Raw genomic sequence first — 22,099 nt, 5'->3', positions numbered from 1 at the left:
TGTCTTGGAAAATCAAATGGAACACTTTGGCTGAGGTGACAGATATTAATTGCCTCCAAACTGAGTTTCACTGCGATTTTCAGGTGAATTCCGTCAGAATTCCACAGGCAGTCAGCTGGAGGGGTGGATGAATCCGGGAACAGCCGGTTTCCTTGCGACTAAATCCAGCCCAATATCATTATGGATTCTTGCATTTCTTTGGCTTTTTTCTCATATTCTTATGTATCATGGTTTGTAATGAATTTTCTGATGTGAGCTTTGGTTTTGAGGCTGCAATATGGAGTTCAGGGCACCGGAGGAATCGTCTTTTTCAAACAGCCACAGCTGTTGGCCTGCTCCAATTCTGGCTTGCTGTCATGGTTTTGTGGGCCTCAGCCGAATATTCGTTTCTTGAGCGGCAATTTCCTAAATGTTTTCTGGGTCTGAGTCGGTTTTGCCTTCTTCCTTCCCAAATTTTGTATTCTCACGCAATACAAACAAGAGTTTGGACAGAGTAGCAATTATGAAATAAAAAACACAACAAATAGGCATTTGAAGCTTTGAAATCTACAGGTAACACGACCAAGTGAGTTTTTGTGTTTTGGAAAATCAAATGGAACACGTTGGCTGAGGTGACAGATATTAACTGCCTCCGTTCAGGTTAATTCAGTCAATATTCCAGAGGCAGTCAGCTGGATGGGTGGATGAATCCGGGAATAGCCGGTTTCCTTGCGACTAAATGAAGCCAAATATCATTATGGATTCTTGCATTTCTTTCTCTTTTTTCTCATATTCTTATGTATCATGGTTTGTAATGGATTTTCTGATGTGAGCATTGGTTTTGAGGCTGCAATATGGAGTTCACGGCATCGGGGGAATGGTCTTTTTCAATCAGGGCACAGCTGTTGGCTTGCTCCAATTCTGGCTTGCTGTCATTGTTTTGAGTGCCTCAGCTGACTTTTGGTTTGTTGAGCAGCAATTTCCTAAATGTTTTCTGGGTCTGAGTTGGTTTTGCCTTCTTCCTTCCCAAATTTTGTATTCTGCCGCAATACAAACAAGAGTTTGGGCAGAGTTTCCATTATGAAATAAAAAACACAACCAATAAGCGTTTGAAGCTTATACATCTACAGGTAACACAACCAAGGTGAGTTTTTGTGTTTTGGAAAATCAAATGGAACACTTTGGCTGAGGTGACAGATATTAATTTCCTCCAAACTGAGTTTCACTGCGATTTTCAGGTTAATTCAGTCGGAATTCCACAGGCAGTCAGCTGGAGGGGTGGATGAATCTGGGAACAGCCAGTTACCTTGCGACTAAATCAAGACCAATATCATTATAGATTCTTGCATTTCTTTGGCTTTTTTCTCATTTTTCTTATTTACCATGGTTTGTAATGAATTTTCTGATGTGAACTATGATTTTGAGGCTGCGATATGGAGTTCAGGGCACCGGAGGAATCGTCTTTTTCAAACAGCCACAGCTGTTGGCCTGCTCCAATTCTGGCTTGCTGTCATTGTTTTGAGTGCCTCAGCCGATCTGTGTTTCCTTGAGTGGTAATTTCCTAAATGTTTTCTGGGTCTGAGTTGGTTTTGCCTTCTTCCTTCCCAAATTTTGTATTCTGCCGCAATACAAACAAGAGTTTGGGCAGAGTTTCCATTATGAAATAAAAAACACAACCAATAAGCGTTTGAAGCTTATACATCTACAGGTAACACGACCAAGGTGAGTTTTTGTGTTTTGGAAAATCAAATGGAACACTTTGGCTGAGGTGACAGATATTAATTTCCTCCAAACTGAGTTTCACTGCGATTTTCAGGTTAATTCAGTCGGAATTCTACGGGCAGTCAGCAGGAGAGGTGGATGAATCTGGGAACAGCCAGTTACCTTGCGACTAAATCAAGCCCAATATCATTATGGATTCTAGAATTTATTTGGCTTTTTTCTCTGTTTTGTTATTTATCATGGTTTGTAATGAATTTTCTAATGTGAGTTTTGGTTTTGAGGCTGCAATATGGAGTTCAGGGCACCGGGGGAATGGTCTTTTTCAAACAGGGCACAGCTGTTGGCCTGCTCCAATTCTGGCTTGCTGTCATTGTTTTGGGTGCTTCAGCTGACTTTTGGTTTCTTGAGCGGAAATTTTAAATGTTTTCTGGGTCCGAGTTGGTTTTGCCTTCTTCCTTTCCAAATTTTGTATTCTGACGCAATACAAACAAGAGTTTCTGCAGAGTAGCCATTATGAAATAAAAAACACAACAAATAGGCATTTGAAGCTTTGATATCTACAGGTAACACGACCTAGGTGAGTTTTTGTGTTTTGGAAAATCAAATGTAACAATTTGGCTGAGGTGACAGATATTAATTGCCTCCAATTAATATTTTCAGGTTAATTCTGTCCGAATTCCACAGGCAGTCAGCTGGAGGGGTGGATGAATCCGGGAACAGCCAGTTTCCTTGCGACTGAATCAAGGCCAATATCATTATGGTTTCTTGCATTTCTTTCTCTTTTTTCTCATTTTTCTTATTTATCATGGTTTGTAATGAATTTTCTGATGTGAGCTTTGGTTTTGAGGCTGCAATATGGAGTTCAGGGCACCGGGGGAATGGTCTTTTTCAAACAGGGCACAGCTGTTGGCCTGCTCCAATTCTGGCTTGCTGTCATTCTTTTGGGTGCTTCAGCACTTTTGGTTTCTAGAGCAGCAATTTCCTAAATGTTTTCTGGGTCTGAGTTGGTTTTGCCTTCTTCCTTCCCAAATTTTGTATTCTGACGCAATACAAACAAGAGTTTCGGCAGAGTAGCCATTATGAAATAAAAAACACAACAAATAGGCGTTTGAAGCTTAGAAATCTACAGGTAACACAACCAATGTGAGTTTTTGTGTTTTCGAAAATCAAATGGAGCACTTTGGCTGAGGTGACAGATAGTAATTGCCTCCAAACTGAGTTTCACTGCGATTATCAGGTTAATTCAGTCAGAATTCCACAGGCAGTCAGCTGGGAGGTGTGGATGCATCTGGGAACAGCCGGTTTCCATGCTACTACATCCAGCCCAATATCATTATGGATTCTTGCATTTCTTTGGCTTTTTTCTCATCTTTCTTATTTATCATGGTTTGTAATGAATTTTCTGATGTGAGCTTTGGTTTTGAGGTTGGCATATTGAGTTCAGGTCACTTTTTCAATCAGGGCACAGCTGTTTGCTTGCTCCAATTCTGGCTTGCTGTCACTGTTTTGGGTGTCTCAGCTGACTTCTGCTTCCTTGAGTGTCACTTTCCTGAATGTTTTCTGGTTCTGTGTTGGTTTTACCTTCTTCCTTCCCAAATTTTGTATTCTGACCCAATACAAACAAGAGTTTGGACGCAGTAGCCATTATGAATTACAAAACACAACAAATATGCATTTGAAGCTTATACAACTACAGGTAACACAACCAAGGTGAGTTTTTGTGTTTTCGAAAATCAAATGGAACACTTTGGCTGAGGAGACAGATATTAATATCCTCGAAACTGAGTTTCACTGCGATTTTCAGGTTAATTCAGTCAGAATTCAACAGGCAGTCAGCTGGAGGGGTGGATGAATCTGGGAACAGCAGGTTTCTTGTGACTAAATCCAGCCAAACATCATTATGGATTCTTGCATTTCTTTGGCTTTTTTCTCATATTCTTATGTATCATGGTTTGTAATGAATTTTTTGATGTAAGCTTTGGTTTTGAGGCTGGCATATTGAGTTCAGGGCACCGGAGGAATGGTCTTTTTCAAACTGGGCACAGCTGTTGGCCTGCTCCAATTCTGGCTTGCTGTCATGTTTTTGTGGGCCTCAGCCGATTATTGGTTTCTTGAGCGGCAATTTCCTAAATGTTTTCTGGGTCTGAGTTGGTTTTGCCTTCTTCCTTCCCAAATTTTGTATTCTGATGCAATACAAACAAGAGTTTTGGCAGAGTAGCCATTATGAAATAATAAAAAAAAAAAAACAAATAGGCATTTGAAGCTTAGAAATCTACAGGTAACACGACCAAGGTGAGTTTTTGTGTTTTGGAAAATCAAATGGAGCACTTTGGCTGAGGTGACAGATAGTAATTGCCTCCAAACTGAGTTTCACTGCGATTTTCAGGTTAATTCTGTCCAAATTCCACGGGCAGTCAGCTGGAGGGGTGGATGAATCTGGGAACAGCCGGTTTCCTTGCGACTGAATCAAGCCCAATATCATTATGGATTCTTGCATTTCTTTGGCTTTTTTCTCCTTTTTCTTATTTATCATGGTTTGGAATGAATTTTCTGATGTGAGCTTTGGTTTTCAGGCTGCAATATGGAGTTCAGGGTACCGGGGGATTGGTCTTTTTCAAACAGGGCACAGCTGTTGGCCAGCTCCAATTCTGGCTTGCTCTCATTATTTTGGGTGCTTCAGCTGACTTTTGGTTTCTTGAGCAGCAATTTCCTAAATGTTTTCTGGGTCTGAGTTGGTTTTGCCTTCTTGCTTCCCAAATTTTGTATTCTGACGCAATACAAACAAGAGTTTCGGCAGAGTAGCCATTATGAAATAAAAAACACAACAAATAGGCGTTTGAAGCTTAGAAATCAACAGGTAACACGACCAAGGTGAGTTTTTGTGTTTTGGAAAATAAAGTGGAACACTTTGGCTGAGGTTGCAGATATTAATTGCCTCCAAAATGAGTTTCACTGCAATTTTCAGGTCAATTCCGTCAGAATTCCACAGGCAGTCAGCTGGAGGGGTGGATGAATCCGGGAACAGCTGGTTTCCTTGTAACTAAATCAAGCCAAATATCATTATGGATTCTTGCATTTCTTTGGCTTTTTTCTCCTTTTTCTTATTTATCATGGTTTGGAATGAATTTTCTGATGTGAGCTTTGGTTTTGAGGCTGCAATATCGAGTTCAGGGCACCGGAGGAATGGTCTTTTTCAAACAGCCACAGCTGTTGGCCTGCTCCAATTCTGGCTTGCTGTCATTGTTTTGAGTGCCTCAGCCGATTTGTGGTTTCTTGAGTGGAAATTTTAAATGTTTTCTGGATCCAAGTTGGTTTTGCCTTCTTCCTTCCCAAATTTTGTATTCTGACGCAATACAAACAAGATTTTGGGCAGAGTTTCCATTATGAAATAAAAAACACAATCAATAGGCGTTTGAAGCGTAGAAATCTACAGGATACACAACCAAGGTGAGTTTTTGTGTCTTGGAAAATCAAATGGAACACTTTGGCTGAGGTGACAGATATTAATTGCCTCCAAACTGAGTTTCACTGCGATTTTCAGGTTAATTCAATCCGAATTCTATGGGCAGTCAGCTGGAGGGGTGGATGAATCCAGGAACAGCCAGTTTCCTTGTGACTAAATCAAGCCCAATATCATTATGGATTCTTGCATTTCTTTCGCTTTTTTCTCCGTTTTCTTATTTATCATGGTTTTTAATGAATTTTCTGATGTGAGCTTTGGTTTTGAGGCTGCAATATGGAGTTCAGGGCACCGGAGGAATCGTCTTTTTCAAACAGCCACAGCTGTTGGCCTGCTCCAATTCTGGCTTGCTGTCATTGTTTTGAGTGCCTCAGCCGATTTGTGGTTTCTTGAGTGGAAATTTTAAATGTTTTCTGGATCCAAGTTGGTTTTGCCTTCTTCCTTCCCAAATTTTGTATTCTGACAGCATACAAACAAGAGTTTCGGCAGAGTAGCCATTATGAAATAAAAAACACAACAAATAGGCATTTGAAGCTTTGAAATCTACAGGTAACACGACCTAGGTGAGTTTTTGTGTTTTGGAAAATAAAGTGGAACACTTTGGCTGAGGTTACAGATATTGATTGCCTCCAAACTTAGTTTCACTGTGATTTTCAGGTTAATTCTGTCCGAATACCACAGGCAGTTAGCTGGAGGGGTGGATGAATCCGGGAACAGCCGGTTTCCTTGCGACTGAATCAAGGCCAATATCATTATGGTTTCTTGCATTTCTTTCTCTTTTTTCTCCGTTTTCTTATTTATCATGGTTTGGAATGAATTTTCTGATGTGAGCTTTGGTTTTAAGGTAGGCATATTGAGTTCAGGTCACTTTTTCCATCAGGGCACAGCTGTTTGCTTGCTCCAATTCTGGCTTGCTGTCATTGTTTTGGGTGTCTCAGCTGACTTCTGGTTCCTTGAGCATCAATTTCCTAAATGTTTTCTGGTTCTGAGTTCGTTTTACCTTCTTCCTTCCCTAATTTTGTATTCTGACCCAATACAAACAAGCGTTTGCACACAGTAGTCATTATGAAATAAAAAACACAACAAATATGCATTTGAAGCTTATACATGTACAGGTAACACAACCAAGGTGAGTTTTTGTGTTTTGGAAAATCAAATGGAACACTTTGGCTGAGGTGACAGATAATAATTGACTCCAAACTGAGTTTCACTGCGATTATCAGGTTAATTCAGTCAGAATTCCACAGGCAGTCAGCTGGAGGGGTGGATGAATCCGGGAACAGCCGGTTTCCTTTCGAGTAAATCAAGCCCAATATCATTATAGATTCTTGCATTTCTTTGGCTCTTTTCTCATTTTTCTTATTTACCATGGTTTGTAATGAATTTTCTGATGTGAACTATGATTTTGAGGCTGCGATATGGAGTTCAGGGCACCGGAGGAATCGTCTTTTTCAAACAGCCACAGCTGTTGGCCTGCTCCAATTCTGGCTTGCTGTCATTGTTTTGAGTGCCTCAGCCGATCTGTGTTTCCTTGAGTGGTAATTTCCTAAATGTTTTCTGGGTCTGAGTTGGTTTTGCCTTCTTCCTTCCCAAATTTTGTATTCTGCCGCAATACAAACAAGAGTTTGGGCAGAGTTTCCATTATGAAATAAAAAACACAACCAATAAGCGTTTGAAGCTTATACATCTACAGGTAACACGACCAAGGTGAGTTTTTGTGTTTTGGAAAATCAAATGGAACACTTTGGCTGAGGTGACAGATATTAATTTCCTCCAAACTGAGTTTCACTGCGATTTTCAGGGTAATTCAGTCGGAATTCTACGGGCAGTCAGCAGGAGGGGTGGATGAATCTGGGAACAGCCAGTTACCTTGCGACTAAATCAAGCCCAATATCATTATGGATTCTAGAATTTATTTGGCTTTTTTCTCTGTTTTGTTATTTATCATGGTTTGTAATGAATTTTCTAATGTGAGTTTTGGTTTTGAGGCTGCAATATGGAGTTCAGGGCACCGGGGGAATGGTCTTTTTCAAACAGGGCACAGCTGTTGGCCTGCTCCAATTCTGGCTTGCTGTCATTGTTTTGGGTGCTTCAGCTGACTTTTGGTTTCTTGAGCGGAAATTTTAAATGTTTTCTGGGTCCGAGTTGGTTTTGCCTTCTTCCTTTCCAAATTTTGTATTCTGACGCAATACAAACAAGAGTTTCTGCAGAGTAGCCATTATGAAATAAAAAACACAACAAATAGGCATTTGAAGCTTTGATATCTACAGGTAACACGACCTAGGTGAGTTTTTGTGTTTTGGAAAATCAAATGTAACAATTTGGCTGAGGTGACAGATATTAATTGCCTCCAATTAATATTTTCAGGTTAATTCTGTCCGAATTCCACAGGCAGTCAGCTGGAGGGGTGGATGAATCCGGGAACAGCCAGTTTCCTTGCGACTGAATCAAGGCCAATATCATTATGGTTTCTTGCATTTCTTTCTCTTTTTTCTCATTTTTCTTATTTATCATGGTTTGTAATGAATTTTCTGATGTGAGCTTTGGTTTTGAGGCTGCAATATGGAGTTCAGGGCACCGGGGGAATGGTCTTTTTCAAACAGGGCACAGCTGTTGGCCTGCTCCAATTCTGGCTTGCTGTCATTCTTTTGGGTGCTTCAGCACTTTTGGTTTCTAGAGCAGCAATTTCCTAAATGTTTTCTGGGTCTGAGTTGGTTTTGCCTTCTTCCTTCCCAAATTTTGTATTCTGACGCAATACAAACAAGAGTTTCGGCAGAGTAGCCATTATGAAATAAAAAACACAACAAATAGGCGTTTGAAGCTTAGAAATCTACAGGTAACACAACCAATGTGAGTTTTTGTGTTTTCGAAAATCAAATGGAGCACTTTGGCTGAGGTGACAGATAGTAATTGCCTCCAAACTGAGTTTCACTGTGATTATCAGGTTAATTCAGTCAGAATTCCACAGGCAGTCAGCTGGGAGGTGTGGATGCATCTGGGAACAGCCGGTTTCCATGCTACTACATCCAGCCCAATATCATTATGGATTCTTGCATTTCTTTGGCTTTTTTCTCATCTTTCTTATTTATCATGGTTTGTAATGAATTTTCTGATGTGAGCTTTGGTTTTGAGGTTGGCATATTGAGTTCAGGTCACTTTTTCAATCAGGGCACAGCTGTTTGCTTGCTCCAATTCTGGCTTGCTGTCACTGTTTTGGGTGTCTCAGCTGACTTCTGCTTCCTTGAGTGTCACTTTCCTGAATGTTTTCTGGTTCTGTGTTGGTTTTACCTTCTTCCTTCCCAAATTTTGTATTCTGACCCAATACAAACAAGAGTTTGGACGCAGTAGCCATTATGAATTACAAAACACAACAAATATGCATTTGAAGCTTATACAACTACAGGTAACACAACCAAGGTGAGTTTTTGTGTTTTGGAAAATCAAATGGAACACTTTGGCTGAGGAGACAGATATTAATATCCTCGAAACTGAGTTTCACTGCGATTTTCAGGTTAATTCAGTCAGAATTCAACAGGCAGTCAGCTGGAGGGGTGGATGAATCTGGGAACAGCAGGTTTCTTGTGACTAAATCCAGCCAAACATCATTATGGATTCTTGCATTTCTTTGGCTTTTTTCTCATATTCTTATGTATCATGGTTTGTAATGAATTTTTTGATGTAAGCTTTGGTTTTGAGGCTGGCATATTGAGTTCAGGGCACCGGAGGAATGGTCTTTTTCAAACTGGGCACAGCTGTTGGCCTGCTCCAATTCTGGCTTGCTGTCATGTTTTTGTGGGCCTCAGCCGATTATTGGTTTCTTGAGCGGCAATTTCCTAAATGTTTTCTGGGTCTGAGTTGGTTTTGCCTTCTTCCTTCCCAAATTTTGTATTCTGATGCAATACAAACAAGAGTTTTGGCAGAGTAGCCATTATGAAATAATAAAAAAAAAAAAATAGGCATTTGAAGCTTAGAAATCTACAGGTAACACGACCAAGGTGAGTTTTTGTGTTTTGGAAAATCAAATGGAACACTTTGGCTGAGGTGACAGATATTAATTGCCTCCAAACTGAGTTTCACTGTGATTTTCAGGTTAATTCTGTCCAAATTCCACGGGCAGTCAGCTGGAGGGGTGGATGAATCCGGGAACAGCCGGTTTCCTTGCGACTGAATCAAGCCCAATATCATTATGGTTTCTTGCATTTCTTTGGCTTTTTTCTCCTTTTTCTTATTTATCATGGTTTGGAATGAATTTTCTGATGTGAGCTTTGGTTTTCAGGCTGCAATATGGAGTTCAGGGTACCGGGGGATTGGTCTTTTTCAAACAGGGCACAGCTGTTGGCCAGCTCCAATTCTGGCTTGCTCTCATTATTTTGGGTGCTTCAGCTGACTTTTGGTTTCTTGAGCAGCAATTTCCTAAATGTTTTCTGGGTCTGAGTTGGTTTTGCCTTCTTGCTTCCCAAATTTTGTATTCTGACGCAATACAAACAAGAGTTTCGGCAGAGTAGCCATTATGAAATAAAAAACACAACAAATAGGCGTTTGAAGCTTAGAAATCAACAGGTAACACGACCAAGGTGAGTTTTTGTGTTTTGGAAAATAAAGTGGAACACTTTGGCTGAGGTTGCAGATATTAATTGCCTCCAAAATGAGTTTCACTGCGATTTTCAGGTCAATTCCGTCAGAATTCCACAGGCAGTCAGCTGGAGGGGTGGATGAATCCGGGAACAGCTGGTTTCCTTGTAACTAAATCAAGCCAAATATCATTATGGATTCTTGCATTTCTTTGGCTTTTTTCTCCTTTTTCTTATTTATCATGGTTTGGAATGAATTTTCTGATGTGAGCTTTGGTTTTGAGGCTGCAATATCGAGTTCAGGGCACCGGAGGAATGGTCTTTTTCAAACAGCCACAGCTGTTGGCCTGCTCCAATTCTGGCTTGCTGTCATTGTTTTGAGTGCCTCAGCCGATTTGTGGTTTCTTGAGTGGCAATTTCCTAAATGTTTTCTGGGTCTGAGTTGGTTTTGCCTTCTTCCTTCCCAAATTTTGTATTCTGACGCAATACAAACAAGATTTTGGGCAGAGTTTCCATTATGAAATAAAAAACACAATCAATAGGCGTTTGAAGCGTAGAAATCTACAGGATACACAACCAAGGTGAGTTTTTGTGTCTTGGAAAATCAAATGGAAAACTTTGGCTGAGGTGACAGATATTAATTGCCTCCAAACTGAGTTTCACTGCGATTTTCAGGTTAATTCAATCGGAATTCTATGGGCAGTCAGCTGGAGGGGTGGATGAATCCAGGAACAGCCAGTTTCCTTGTGACTAAATCAAGCCCAATATCATTATGGATGCTTGCATTTCTTTCGCTTTTTTCTCCGTTTTCTTATTTATCATGGTTTGTAATGAATTTTCTGATGTGAGCTTTGGTTTTGAGGCTGCAATATGGAGTTCAGGGCACCGGAGGAATCGTCTTTTTCAAACAGCCACAGCTGTTGGCCTGCTCCAATTCTGGCTTGCTGTCATTGTTTTGAGTGCCTCAGCCGATTTGTGGTTTCTTGAGTGGAAATTTTAAATGTTTTCTGGATCCAAGTTGGTTTTGCCTTCTTCCTTCCCAAATTTTGTATTCTGACAGCATACAAACAAGAGTTTCGGCAGAGTAGCCATTATGAAATAAAAAACACAACAAATAGGCATTTGAAGCTTTGAAATCTACAGGTAACACGACCTAGGTGAGTTTTTGTGTTTTGGAAAATAAAGTGGAACACTTTGGCTGAGGTTACAGATATTGATTGCCTCCAAACTTAGTTTCACTGTGATTTTCAGGTTAATTCTGTCCGAATACCACAGGCAGTTAGCTGGAGGGGTGGATGAATCCGGGAACAGCCGGTTTCCTTGCGACTGAATCAAGGCCAATATCATTATGGTTTCTTGCATTTCTTTCTCTTTTTTCTCCGTTTTCTTATTTATCATGGTTTGGAATGAATTTTCTGATGTGAGCTTTGGTTTTAAGGTAGGCATATTGAGTTCAGGTCACTTTTTCCATCAGGGCACAGCTGTTTGCTTGCTCCAATTCTGGCTTGCTGTCATTGTTTTGGGTGTCTCAGCTGACTTCTGGTTCCTTGAGCATCAATTTCCTAAATGTTTTCTGGTTCTGAGTTCGTTTTACCTTCTTCCTTCCCTAATTTTGTATTCTGACCCAATACAAACAAGCGTTTGCACACAGTAGCCATTATGAAATAAAAAACACAACAAATATGCATTTGAAGCTTATACATGTACAGGTAACACAACCAAGGTGAGTTTTTGTGTTTTGGAAAATCAAATGGAACACTTTGGCTGAGGTGACAGATAATAATTGACTCCAAACTGAGTTTCACTGCGATTATCAGGTTAATTCAGTCAGAATTCCACAGGCAGTCAGCTGGAGGGGTGGATGAATCCGGGAACAGCCGGTTTCCTTTCGAGTAAATCAAGCCCAATATCATTATAGATTCTTGCATTTCTTTGGCTCTTTTCTCATTTTTCTTATTTACCATGGTTTGTAATGAATTTTCTGATGTGAACTTTGGTTTTGAGGCTGCAATATGGAGTTCAGGGCACCGGAGGAATGGTCTTTTTCAAACAGCCACAGCTGTTGCCCTGCTCCAATTCTGGCTTGCTGTCATGGTTTTGAGTGCCTCAGCCGATCTGTGTTTCCTTGAGTGGTAATTTCCTAAATGTTTTCTGGGTCTGAGTTGGTTTTGCCTTCTTCCTTCCCAAATTTTGTATTCTGCCGCAATACAAACAAGAGTTTGGGCAGAGTTTCCATTATGAAATAAAAAACACAACCAATAAGCGTTTGAAGCTTATACATCTACAGGTAACACGACCAAGGTGAGTTTTTGTGTTTTGGAAAATCAAATGGAACACTTTGGCTGAGGTGACAGATATTAATTTCCTCCAAACTGAGTTTCACTGCGATTTTCAGGTTAATTCAGTCGGAATTCTATGGGCAGTCAGCTGGAGGGGTGGATGAATCTGGGAACAGCCAGTTACCTTGCGACTAAATCAAGCCCAATATCATTATGGATTCTTGGATTTCTATGGCTTTTTTCTCCGTTTTGTTATTTATCATGGTTTGTAATGAATTTTCTAATGTGAGTTTTGGTTTTGAGGCTGCAATATGGAGTTCAGGGCACCGGGGGAATGGTCTTTTTCAAACAGGGCACAGCTGTTGGCCTGCTCCAATTCTGGCTTGCTGTCATTGTTTTGAGTGCCTCAGCCGATTTGTGGTTTCTTGAGCGGCAATTTCCTAAATGTTTTCTGGGTCTGAGTTGGTTTTGCCTTCTTTCTTCCCAAATTTTGCATTCTCACACCATACAAACAAGAGTTTGGACAGAGTAGCCTTTATGAAATAAAAAACACAACAAATAGGCGTTTGAAGCTTAGAAATCTACAGGTAACACGACCAAGGTGAGTTTTTGTGTTTTGGAAAATCAAATGGAACACTTTGGCTGAGGTGACAGATAGTAATTGACTCCAAACTGAGTTTCACTGCGATTATCAGGTTAATTCAGTCAGAATTCCACAGGCAGTCAGCTGGAGGGGTGGATGAATCCGGGAACAGCCAGTTTCCTTGCGACTAAATCCAGCCCAATATCATTATGGATTCTTGCATTTCTTTGGCTTTTTTCTCATATTCTTATGTATCATGGTTTGTAATGAATTTTCTGATGTGAGCTTTGGTTTTGAGGCTGGCATATTGAGTTCAGGGCACCGGAGGAATGGTCTTTTTCAAACTGGGCACAGCTGTTGGCCTGCTCCAATTCTGGCTTGCTGTCATGGTTTTGTGGGCCTCAGCTGATTATTGGTTTCTTGAGCGGCAATTTCCTAAATGTTTTCTGGGTCTGAGTTGGTTTTGCCTCCTTCCTTCCCAAATTTTGTATTCTGATGCAATACAAACAAGAGTTTTGGCAGAGTAGCCATTATGAAATAAAAAACAAAACAAATAGGCGTTTGAAGCTTAGAAATCTACAGGTAACACAACCAAGGTGAGTTTTTGTGTTTTGGAAAATCAAATGGAACACTTTGGCTGAGGTGACAGATATTAATTGCCTCCAAACTGAGTTTCACTGCGATTTTCAGGTTAATTCAGTCAGAATTCCACAGGCAATCAGCCGGAGGGGTGGATGAATCCGGGAATGGCTGGTTTCCTTGCGACTAAATCAAGTCCAATATCATTATGGATTCTTGGATTTCTATGGCTTTTTTCTCTTTTTTCTTATGTATCATGGTTTGTAATGAATTTTCTGATGTGAGCTTTGGTTTTGAGGCTGCAATATGGATTTCAGGGCACAAGAGGAAGGTTCTTTTTCAATCAGGGCACAGCTGTTGGCTTACACCAATTCTGGGTTGCTGTCATTGTTTTGGGTGCCTCAGCCGATTTGTGGTTTCTTGAGTGGCAATTTCCTACATATTTTCTGGGCCTGAGTCGGTTTTGCCTTCTTATTCCCAAATTTTGTATTCTGATGCAATACAAGCAAGATTTTGGACAGAGTAGCCATTAGGAAAGAAGAAAAAAACACAGTAAATTGGCCTTTCAGGATTAGAAATCTACAGGCAACACGACCAAGATGAGTTTCTGTGTTTTGGAAAATGACTTGGAACTCTTCTGCTGAGGGGACAGATACTAATACCCTCCAAATTGAGTGTGAGTGCGATTTTCAGGTGAATTCAATCAGATTCCAAAATCAGTCTGTGGAAGGGGGACGAATCTGAAAACAGCCAGTTTCCTTGTGTCTAAATCCAATCAAATATTACAAAGGACTCTTGCATTTCTTTGGTTTTTTTCACATTTCCCTTATTTATCATGGTTTGTAATGAATTTTGTGATGTGAGCTTTGGTTTTGAAGCTGGAATATGGAGTACAGGGCATGGGAGGAATGGTCTTTTTCAAACAGGGCACAGCTGTTGGCTTGCTCCAATTCTGGCTTGCTGTCATGGTTTTGGGTGCCTCAGCTGATTTTGGTTTCTTGAGCATCAATTTCCTAAATGTTTTCTGGGTCTGAGTTGGTTTTGCCATCTTCCTTCCCAAATTTTGTATTCTCACACCATACAAACAAGAGTTTGGACAGAGTAGCCATTATGAAATAAAAAACACAACAAATAGGCATTTGAAGCTTAGGAATCTACAGGTAACACGACCAAGGTGAGCTTTTGTGTTTTGGAAAATCAAATGGAACACTTTGGCTGAGGTGACAGATATTAATTGCCTCCAAATTGAGTTTCACTGTGATTTTCAGGTTAATTCAGTCAGAATTCCACAGGCAGTCAGCTGGAGCGGTGGATGAATCCGGGAACGGTCGGTTTCCCTGCGACTAAATCAAGCCCAATAACATTATGGATTCTTGCATTTCTTTGGATTTTTTCTCTTTTTTCTTATGTATCATGGTTTGTAATGAATTTTCTGATGTGAGCTTTGGTTTTGAGGCGGCAATATTGAGTTCAGGGCACAAGAGTAATGGTCTTTTTCAATCAGGGCACAGCTGTTGGCTTGCTCCAATTCTGCTTGCTGTCATTGTTTTGGGTGCCTCAGGTGACTTTTGGTTTCTTGAGCGTCAATTTCCTACATGTTTTCTGGGTCTGAGTCGGTTTTGCCTTCTTCTTTCCCAAATTTTGTATTCTGATGCAATACAAGCAAGATTTTGGATAGAGTTAGCTCTGTGTCCATTCTTCTGTTTCTGCACTAGATGAATAAAAAGACAATGTAAAATGATTTGAAAAGAACTATAAGGGGTCGGCGCTGTGGTGCTGCTGCCAATTTGGGAGTGAACCAGCAGATGGAAAACACCTCTCTCTCTCTCTCTCTCTCTCTGTGCCTCTCCTTCCCTGTAACTCTGACTTCCAAATAAATAAATGAATCTTAAAGGAAGTATAAACATCAATAAAACACAAATGAAAATTGTATTCTCAAAAGTGGATATTAAACCATGCCTTCTACACCTCTGTTAAAAGTTACATTCTATCATAGTCATTTATGATTTCTAGGGCCAAAGTAGTAAATAAGATTTTTCTGGAAGAGAAAGAGGTTATGAGGGAGCCAGGATTTGGGGTCAGTTAGCAGAAGTGAGTGTCACTCTTTCAGATTTGATGCAGGAAAGGAACAGCAACTGATCCCTGAGATTTTGGTGTGGGAAGGAAAGGAAGGAGGGACTTAACAAAAGCAAATGCCCTCTGGTTGTGGGCACCCACCCCTGACTGCAGCTTTTCGGAGGAACAGCTGGTGTCTCTATGAATGCTGCAGCCTGGACTCCATTTCCCAGAGTTCCCAGTAGCTCCGAGGTATTCTGCTTTCCAAATACCTGTGGGCATGCACCTGCCACTGCCAGTCCCTGGGGCTCAGAGTTGGACCTGGGGAGTTCATTCCTTGATCAATGTCAGCCCTGGGGGCTGTGCTGCTCCTTCTCTGGCATTTACTGCAACTCCTGCTCTGCATGTGCGATCCCAGGCAGTTTCCGAGTGCTCACCCTGAGCCTGCCTCCTGCTGCTTCTTCCCTCTTCATCCACCAACTGTGGGTCCCACATGTCAGGGCCTCTCTTCCCCACACTCCCAATTTCACTCCCCGTGTGTCCGGAAGAAAGGGTACCTGCTCCAGGGACTTTCTGCTGCAGGTTTGGCATGCAGGAAGGGGCGGAGACACATGTGGGAGAAGTGTGCCAGTGATCCTGGCAGCTTCTCCCAAGGTCAGGGCTGGGACCCAGGCTGCTCTGTCTCCCACCTCCGCTTCCCAGGCTCAAAGTGCCCAGACTCTCTCCTGCAGAACCTCACCTAAACTGTCCCTAATGCACTTTATTTAGTGGTTACAGGAGAGAGGGGGCAGCGTTCTGGGAACCTGCACTCACAGGGAAGGAAGGCAGAAAGACTCCTGATCTCCACAGTTAAATAAGCCAGGTTCCCACTGTGGGTGGTCTCAGAATGCAGTCTGGCCTGGTCTCTTGATGTTTCCTGGGCTGGTTCCTGCAGGGTGGGGCTGGATGGCCCTCAGGAGGGAGCCTGGGGCAGCAGAGGGGTGGGCAGGAGGATCTGTCTAGGATCTGCCCCACTGCTCTCATCCTGCACCTCATCTTCCTGGTGGGGATCAGTGTGAAGCGTGAATAGCTGCTTTGTGTGTTGATCCCTCTCAAGTATTAATTATCAAATTTTTCCAATGTGGAATTTGAAGCTGTTCCAGAAACCTGGGGTGGGAAAACTCCCTTCTTTCAAACAGGCACAAAGACAGTGGAGGATCCAAGGAGTTTCTATTAATGGACCTAGGCTCAGCTGGAATGATTTCCTGAGAACTGAGCATCAAATTCAAGTTTCTTAGCTGTTACAGCATTGGTGGGTTTAAATGGCAGCCTACATGATTAGAACCACATTTCCAATGGTCAATGGGTCCAGTATGTTTGTAAAAGAGATTTGGAATCTTACCCAAAACTGTTGTCTATGCTTATGTTTTATAGTTTCTCATATGTTTACTTAGTTTCTGGTTTTATATTTAGACTTTTAATTCACCTTGAGTTGCTTTTACATAGTGTATGAGGTTTTGGGTATATTTTCAGGCTTCTACATATGGATTTATTAGGACAGATTTATGACTGGAGTTTACAAAAGCAGAACTTAGGACATCTTCCCTCCCTAGACAAGATTTCAGTGGGCAGCTGTTTCACTCATTAATTGTGAGCATCCACTTTTAAAGGTTTGTGTTGGATGGGGTCCACTTCTCTTTCTTTGATGATGTATTTGGCTGCTTTTCATTTTCTGTCTTCAGCTATCACTTCTCCTGTTAGCAAGGCTGTCAACTGTTTTGACCTGCCACTGATCCCTTTGCAAAGTGAGAAGGGAACCAAAATTAATGCAAGTCTACTGTGTTGTCAATAACTGGAGCTACTTTTTTAAAGATTTATTTATTCATTTGAAAGAGTTACACAGAGAGAGGAGAGAGAGAGAGAGAGAAAGAGAGAGAGGTCTTCCATCCGATGGTTCATTCCCCAATTGGCAGCAATAGCTGGAGGTATGCCAATTTGAAGCCAGTAGCCAGGATTCTGAGATGAAGCTGTTTTTTTAAATAATTATTTATTTATTTGAAAGGCAGAACTTTGTCCAGGTCTCATAGGTGGGTGCAGGAATTGAGGGATTTGGGCCAACTTCTACTGTTTTCCCAGTCCACAGCAGAGAGCTGGATGGGAAGTGCAGCAGCCAGGATCCCAACCGGCACCCATATAGGATGATGACAAGGCAGGCAGTAGCTTTACCCACTATGCAATAGTGCTGCCCACTAACGGGAGCTCTTTTAATCTGAGTTTGCATAAAGAGAAGAATTACAGCATCATAAATACAGATAAGTAACAGTTTTTCTCTGCCCAGCACTTTACATTACCCAGTGCTCCACTGAGAATCTTACATTTCACACTGTGTAATGAAGAAGGCCAGTTACTTATCTTATTTTGGGTTCTGTGTTTAAACCCATGACACTTTTGACATGGGAGGATATTAGTTCTACAATTTCATAGAGACTGGTCTGTGGAAGCATCGATAGAAGTTATAACTGTGAGAGTGGTAAGAAAGAAGAGGGGAAGAAATAAGTGCCCCTTACCCCCCACAGAGATGTCCACAAGTGCAGTAGAAGATATGGCCTTATGGTTGACTTTCTGGGACAAACTGTGTTTGAGTGCTTCACATGTTCTGATAGAAAGGTGTTGCCACCAGGTTTTTAGTATATTTATTTAGTTAGTTTTTAAAGATTTATTTATTTATTTGAAAATCAGAGTTACACAGAGAGAGAAGGAGAGGCAGAGAGAGAGAGAGAGAGAGAGAGAGAGAGAGGTCTTCCATCAGGTTCATTTCCCCAATGGCTTCATCATTGTGAACTTTGCTCAGTTCCTGACCTATACCTTTCCTTTAACCTAGTACTTTGCCATGTAGTAGCCCATGAAAACTGCAGACTGCATAAATGAATGAATACTTGGAGGGTTGTGATTTCTTAGAGGAACATCATGAGACAGAAGGAATAAAACAAAACAAAAGTATCCTCCGTATATAGAAGGTATACTGTTTTTGCAAGCCACAGCGAAGAGGAAGAAGCAGGAAAGTAGTGAGACTGGAAAGTTTGTGGCAAAGGTAATAGGCACTGGTCAAGAATTTAACAAGCCCATTAGGAAAACATTAAGGTTTCCTTACTTCCATGTAGACTCTGCCCTCTTATGGTGAACAGGGTCCTCTAAACCCACTTGTTGCACAAATGAAAACCCAAGCATTGTCTTCTCCCACAGATGGAGTCTGCTATTGGTTTTGATTTACATTTCCCTAATGGCTAGTGATATTGGGCATGTTCATCTATGTCTTGACCATTGAGATTTCTTCTTCTGAGAAACATCTATTCTGATCATTGCCCATTTCTTAGCTGTACATTTTGCTTCTTATTTGGAGATTTTCCAGTTCTATATATGTATGTTCTGGCTATCAATCTTTTGTCATAGTCAGAGTTTTCAATGTTTCCTGCCATTCTGTCCATTGTATCTTCACTCTGTTGAATACTTTGTTGTGAAGATGTATCTTAATTTGATATGCTCAAATTTGTATATTTTATTTTGTTACTTGTGCTTTTGGAATCTGACCCAAAACTGTTGTCTATGCAAATATTTTACAGTTTCTCATATGTTTACTTAGTTTTTGGTTTTATATTTAGACTTTTAATTCACCTTGAGTTGCTTTTATATAGTGTATAAGGTGTTGGGGTATCTTTTCAGGCTTCTACATATGGATAATCACTTTCCTTTAAACCATTTGCTAAAAGGATTCTTCTTTCTCCTGTTTGTTTTCTTTCCATTGTTAAATAGGAGTTACCTGTAGAAAAGTCGGTAAATTTCAGCTGCCTATTCTTTTCCATTGAACTATGTGTCTGTTTTTGCAACAGGGCTAACACTGCTTCTATTTTTTTAAGATTTATTTATTTATTGGAAAGGCCAGATGCTTCTTCCAAGTCTCTCATGTGGGTGCCAGCACCGTAGAACACAGTCCATCTTCCACCAATTTCCCAGGTGCATTAGTAGGGAGCTGGATTGGAAGTGGAGCACCTGGTCTCCTAGCAGCAACATATGGGATGCATGCACAGCAGGTCAAGGCTTTAACCCACTATACCACAGCACCAAACCTTTCCTTATTTACTTCTGCTGTGATCTTTCATTATTCACTTTTTTCTACTGCCCTGCATCTTGACTCATTCCTGTTTTTTTCTGGGTTCTGGAGGATGCCAGTAGGTTGCTTCTGGGATATCTTTTTTGCGTTAGTAGATACTTGGTAATCTAAAATCACAGTTTTTAGTTTCTATATTTCTCTGCTATCACAAGGACCTTCTAGATGACAGCAGAAAATGCTGGCAGAAATGAGGATATATTAATTTGCTAAGAAAATACCACAGAGAATATGATGTAAATCATGGAATTTTACTTCTCAGAGTTGTAGAGGTTGAAAATGTGGATCAAGGGGCTTAAATAGGCTCAATTCTTCCAGAAGCCTTTCTCCGATGTGACAGACACATCTATCATTTTATCTACTTAAAAGCACTTTCTTCAGGTAGAGTCATGTTGGTGGTTAGCACTTCAGTGTTTGAGTTTTAGGGAGGCACATTTCAGTTCACAACAGCAAAAGGGTCCCTGTGGTCTACTTCAGTGACAGCCATCTCTGCGGAGGACAGAAAGTTTAAAATCAGCGTTAGGAATTCTCACAGTATTAATGTCTGCTATCTCCATCAAATGTGCATTCATGTACACACAAACAAAACTACCTGTACACATAAACACATTCAACAGTGGAAATGCCTGATGGTTATGTATAGGTAACATCAATATAATAATCCATAAGATGGCCTATTAGCAGACATTAAAAAAAGAATTAGAAAGAATGACAACAAAATCTGCAATTACCTATATTTATGGCTATATGTATGATATTCAGTATTTATAGTTGCTAAAAGATGAATACTGATGTGTGGGAATTAAAGATAAACCTTACCTTGCAATATTGCAGCCTAGTCTACATGAAAGATGTCTTCCTAAAACCTTTCCCTGGGCCCACTCTGTGGCATAGTAGATTAAGCATCCACCTGCAGCACCAGCATCCCACATGGGCACCAGTTTGAGTCCCTGCTCCTGCACTTCCAATCCAGCTCTTTGCTAATGGCCTAGGAAAACAGTGGAATATGCCCTGAGTGCTTGGGCCCCTGCACCCATGTGAGAGACCTAGAGGAAGCTGCTGACTCCTGGCTTCTGGCACCTGGCTTCCAAACGGCCCAGCTCCAGCCATTCTGGCCATTTAGGGGTGAACCAGTCGATAGAAGACCTCTCCTTCTCTTCCTCTCTATATCTGTAACTCTAACTCACAATAAAGAAATACATTTTTTAAAAACCTTTCACATTTTAAATTTCTTAATTGTTTTAAAGATTCATTTATTTATTTATTTACAAGTTGAGTTACAGACAGAGAGGAGAGCCAGAGAGAAAGAGAGAGGTCTTCCATCTGATGTTCACTCCCTAATTGATTGCAACTGCCAGAGCTATGCTGATCTGAAGCCAGGAGCCAGGAGCTAGTTCCAGGTCTCCCAGATGGGTACAGGGGCCCAAGGCCCAAGGCCATCTTCTACTACTTTGCCAGGCAATAGCAGAGAGCAGGATCAGAAGTGGAGCAGCTGAGTATTGAACCGGCCCCCATATGGGATGCTGGCACTTCAGTCCAGGGTGTTAACCTGCTCCACCACAGCACCAGTCCAACATTTTAAATTTCTGATACTCTAAAATAGCACAGGACTGCATTATATCTAGGAAAGATGCATTTAAAAATTATAAATCTAGTGCATTTTAGCAGAAGTTTTAACAAATACTTCTGATTTTCTCAGCATTATGTATAAATAAATGACATAATGAGTCATTGTCAGATTTTTAGCTTTTGACAGCCACTTATAATATTTCACAGCTTTTTGAAATGTATTGCTAGTGTGTTTTTCTCAACACATGCACTGGATTTTACCTATAAGGTTGCCTCTTATAGGATTTGCATTTTAATGGGTTTTCATGGCACATGTAATCAACATCTGGAAAGCCTCTAAAACACATAAATAATAACATGAATCAGGCTTTTTTCTTAAAGATTTATTTATTTATTTGAAAGTGCTGCACAAATAGAGGAGAGGTAGAGAGAGAGACAGACAGACAGACAGAGACAGAGAGGTCTTCCATCTGCTGGTTTACTTCCAGTTAGCCACAATGGCTGGTCTGTGTCAATCCGAAGCCAGGAGCTACTTCCGGATCTCTCATGTGTGCAAGGCCCCAAGGACTTGGGCCACCTTCTACTGCTTTCCCAGGCCATAGCAGAGAGCTGGTTCAGAAGTGGAGCAGCCACAACTTGAACTGGCACCCATATGGCTTGCCAGCACTGCAGGCAGCAACTTTATCTGCTATGCCACAGCGCCTGCCCCACATTGCATCTCTTTAAGATGATATGGATTTAAGTTCATGAGAAATTATTAGCATCGTGGGAACTGATAGATATGGATGAAGCAGGATGGACTTGTTAGGAAGGGTGATGTTAATTTTCTTATAAAATAAATAAATAAGAAATTAAATATGGTCAGACATAAATGAAGACTAAATTTTATTAGTGGTGATCCAGAAAACACAGATCTCAGGTCTTTTTCTTCCAGTGTTAAGTTTACATTTTTAAATGCATATTAAGTGAACAAATTTCATGTAATTTATATATACAGATTGAAGAGCAAACTGATAACATCCTATCCTATCTTCCCTTGGTCTCATATTTCCAACTTGCTCCTTCTCGTTTTATTTATTTATTTTTTTTTTTTTTTATTTTTGACAGGCAGAGTGGACAGTGAGAGAGAGAGAGACAGAGAGAAAGGTCTTCCTTTGC

Source organism: Oryctolagus cuniculus, chromosome 13, assembly GCF_964237555.1.
Source record: "Oryctolagus cuniculus chromosome 13, mOryCun1.1, whole genome shotgun sequence".
In the NCBI taxonomy this organism is placed as follows: domain Eukaryota; kingdom Metazoa; phylum Chordata; class Mammalia; order Lagomorpha; family Leporidae; genus Oryctolagus; species Oryctolagus cuniculus.
This window is presented reverse-complemented; position numbering follows the sequence as displayed.